This window comes from Megalobrama amblycephala, linkage group LG14 (genome assembly GCF_018812025.1).
Source record: "Megalobrama amblycephala isolate DHTTF-2021 linkage group LG14, ASM1881202v1, whole genome shotgun sequence".
Lineage (NCBI taxonomy): Eukaryota > Metazoa > Chordata > Actinopteri > Cypriniformes > Xenocyprididae > Megalobrama > Megalobrama amblycephala.
Window position 1 is genome coordinate 41,058,715 of NC_063057.1, and position 4,519 is coordinate 41,063,233.

The 4,519-nt window shown below is 34.6% G+C and overlaps 1 long non-coding RNA gene across 1 annotated transcript; it reads left to right on the top strand.

Moving 5' to 3' along the window:
• Window positions 1-3,157: 3,157 nt before the first annotated feature.
• LOC125245307 lies at window positions 3,158-4,304 on the top strand. The gene is made up of 2 exons (XR_007179477.1): window positions 3,158-3,311; window positions 4,181-4,304. It is a non-coding gene; the product is annotated as an uncharacterized LOC125245307 (long non-coding RNA).
• Window positions 4,305-4,519: the final 215 nt, after the last annotated feature.

Sequence of the window (4,519 nt, forward strand, 5' to 3'; positions counted from 1 at the left end):
TGCATATTTGCAGTGCCAGTGTCACCGATTGGATGAACAAAGCACACAATATGTTTACATAAATGCTCAGGCATTGCACACCCTCATTACATGTAGTCAACTTCACTATCAAGTTTATCCTGAATGGACATTTCAGAAGAATGAAACAGAATGAAAAAAGAATGAAAACAGTGAATGAATGAAACAGTATTTTCTGTACTGCAATTGTTGCATTTTCTGTCAGCATTTGTTGTTTTTTTCTTTTCAATGCTGAATTTTCTATTTATATACAATGCACAGTGTTTCTGTGACTGTCAAAAGCATGTAAATATACAAGCAATATGTGGAGCGTTACTTTACCCATGGTTAAAAGTGGTGTTTAGGACGACGATAACCCGGGGTTAAGTGCAGCGTGAAAAGCCACGTGAATTGCTTGCCTTTTTAAAAAAAAAAAAATTAAAACTGAACATGATTGATTAATTCCATTAGTGACAGGGTATGATTTATGTATTCAGTATATAAACATGAGAAAAACAGAATGTCAGAACTTTATTATACATGCTGTGCTGCATCCTGACTACAACACAAAGTATTGTTAAAGCTGCAGTAGGGAGTTTTTAGAAAACGTTGACTTAGCCTGAAAATTTGAACAAGCACAACTCACAGGTCACTCCCCCTTGCTCTATGCTGCGCTACAGCCTTCCCTCCACAGCTCCTCCCCCATCACAACGCTAGTAAGGCGGATAAACAGTTATGGCACATTCACTGGTACAGACGAAACATCAACAATATGATTTACATTGACTATGGCCTGCCCATACTTTGATTACAAACTTGGTCCTCAAAACATTACATATTTTGCAATACATGTAATGTAACTATATGACGTTGCACTATTTCTATAAGTAATAAATAGTAAGATAATATAACGGTAACTAACGTTACAGTATGCAAGTAATTATTCTATCGATATGTAATGCTAAATAAGGTTTGCTAGTACATTATTTCAGCAACATGACAAGCCAGTGAATTAGTAGGTTTCAATAGTTGCTTTGCACAGTGCGTGACATTTTATCTGTATGTTATGCGGCTAGAGTTTTGACACCGAGTCAATGGGCTCCGACGAGGAATCCACACCACAGCGACTTCGAGGAGTCAACGGGTGGGGAGAAGAGGAAGCATCAGGCAGGGGACGGGCAGGCCTGTTTTGAAATGATCTTAGTTGTGTAGTTCTTAAAAAATGAAACAAATCAAGCAGGGATACTTACTTGTCAAGCAGAAATGTGTCTAACTCTGCATCGGTTTTTAATCCTTTCAGGACACGTAGCTCCCTCCACCTCGGAAAAGCCGCTCTGATATTTACCCTCGTTTTATTTTGGGCTCTATCTAATTCTTTCTTTTTGGCTTTTTTATCATCGTCATCTGTCTTTTTCCGTTTACCCGTCTTTATTTTGTGAGCAGGTGCCACTCGAGGAATTGGCAGTTTGGATTGTTTGTCTGCCATAAGCAAAGCTGCGGCACAGCGGTAATCTTGAATTTGAACGCCTGTACGCGCTGTGCATGAGAGGAGTGTGATCAGCTTGATTGACACTGCTAAGACACTCCTCCTGGCTCTGATTGGTTGTTTCTTACCGGGAGCGGTGTATTTCTACTTTCTACTGTCAGGACATAATGACAGGTTTAACAAATATGTAAAAAATACATTTTTACAAAAGTTACCTACTGCAGCTTTAAATACACTTCTAGCATTTCATCGCATTTATTTGTACCCTTTTTTCTTGAAGGAGCCACGGATCACAGAAGACCTCTGCGCTGCACAACAACCAAAAGTCTTCAAAGGTTTAGTGGAAGAGCTGTGCTTTCTGATATTGAAAGAGGAAGACCAGGAAAAAGACCTTCTTCAACTTTCACAGGCTGAAACGGATGATAACAGACAACTGGCCAAAGAGCATTTAATGTTTTGCTTCTAAAATAAGGATGATATGGGTATTTTTCTTAATGAGTGTCTGGACAAAAAGAGTCTTGTAATTAATTGCATGTTTATGGAGATTTCTTTTAAAGATTTAATTTGTCATCATGTACCTGCTGTTCAATTTACACTCTTTGGTTTGAAGCACAGCTTCAAGCTATATATATATTATAGCTATATAATGCTTTTGCTACTTAGGGGCAAAAGTACATTTTATTAAAATTAAATAAACAACTTTTGTGTTTTGTTTTTGGATTTGATGGATCTAAATTTGCTTAATTCATGCAATCTAGTGTACAACCGTGTAATGGGTGTTATATATTATGAAAAACAATGGTTCATTCTGAAATGCTTGAGTAAAATATACATTTTATGACAAATTAATAAATGTTTATCATTTTTTAGTGTTTAAGCTTTGTGTTCAATTTATATTCAGTTAATTATTTAAGAGATAAAACAAATTGATGAACTTTTAAAATATTTAAAAGGTTACAAGGGGGCTTTAATACACACACACACACACACACACACACACATATATATAATATATACACACATGTATATTATGTGTTTGTGTGTATATGATTAAGCTATTAACACAATGCGAGTATATCTATCTATCTATCTATCTATCTATCTATCTATCTATCCAGGGCTTGACATTAACTTTTTTGCTCACCAGCCACTGTGGCTAGTGGTTTTCCAAAGTTACTAGCCACTCAGCATTTTCACTGGCCACAATTTTAATGTGGTAAATTACATTTTATATAATTAAAGTTGACTTTGTTATGCTTAAATTACTTTATTTTGAGTAATTTTACTTGATTTAGAAGATTTTAAACCCTTTCAAACTTTTAAATGCAGATTGACCACCCAAATCAAGACTACATTGTATATCAGCTGATATGTAGCCTACATGTGGGCAAGAGGTGGACAATATGAGCATGGGCAAATATGAGAAATTTGAAAGTTATTTGTGTTAGGCTATATAAAAGAACAAAGAAGCAAATTACAAAAACAATAGTAAATTAAAAATAATATTTTTTTCAGATACAGTAGGTTTATTTATCATATAGCCTAGCCTACATTTATTTAACATCTTTTGTTGTTTGATTAACATTAATGACCTATTTAATTGGGCTGCTGAATGCATGGACGTAACTGACGCATATTCAGTTATTACCCACCTGTTTACGTCCACTTCAGAGCCATATAGAGAGAGAGTTGCGACAACTCCATAGACTCCAATGGAACGGTTTTTTACAGCAATGGCGGCTCGTGGAGCCTCTCAATAGTTCCCGGAAGTAGCAGCCGCGCCGTAGAGTTACAGCAGAACAGACCGTTTGTGATGTACTTTTAAAAGGTAAGCCGTTTAAATTATAATATTTTATAGTATCAGTACATCTGAATCAAATTAACTTGTGTATTAAAGCATGCTAGCTGATATTGCTCACTAAATAAATAGTTCCAGGGGATGTTATCAGATAGTAGATTAGATAATAGATTAAAACAATTTATTCATCGTTGTGTAATTAGACAAAAGGGATTCTAAACGGGGTTAAATATAACTTTGGGGCTTGTGGTGGGTGAAAGTGGTAAAATGAGAATATCCTTATTCCTTATTAAATGTACAACCCAGGTGAAAAAATACTATAGTAAATAGTATTGTGTTTTTGAACCATACTATAGTAAATTGTAGTATACTATATTATAGTATTTACAACACGTTGTTAATGAATGCTACAGCATACTGCAATATAGTGAACTGATAAACTGTAATAAATACTGTATATTACTATAGTTGTTTTATTATCACAGCAACTAGAGAATTACCACAACAAATTAATTCAAGTACTTTACTATAGTATGGTTCAAAAACATTTACTATTTATGGTATTTACTATAAATTACTATAGTATTTTTTTCACCTGGGAATAAAGAAAAAAATCCTTATTTTAGAATTTATATTCGAGAATGTATTGTGATTCTGTTGACTGTCTATTATGTGTCTATTTTTGGATTGATGGGGAGAGGGAAGTTTATAAGTGAGATTAAAAAAAACAATGCTTAAAAGCAGCAAAAAAAAAATAAAAAAAAAATATATATATATATACACACACACACACTAGGCTAAATGGGAAATCATACTAAATACCAAAACTGTATATTATATACTACTACTGTATTTAATTTCTCCTATTTTGTTTCCTTTTATCTTGCTTTCAATACAAGCACAAAGGGGATTCAGATCCTGAAGACTCCATGCAATGATGCTGTCACCGCCAGTCTCTGCTCCTTGGATTTTGCAAGCTTTTCCTTGCTCCTTATTTTTAATAAACCTTTAATAAACATAAAAGTTCCCAGTGTTGGTTTTTGTGAAAAAAGGCAGATACACCTGTATATGATTAACACACAACTTGGCGCACAATCTTTAGTTCTATTTAGATTGCTCCTGTTGACTAGAACATAACTTTCTCCTTTCCGTGTCAGTGGGGAAACCATGCATTCATACTGCTTTCTCTGAGCGACTGGATCATCCTCATGCAACACTGCAAACCATAGCAGAGACTA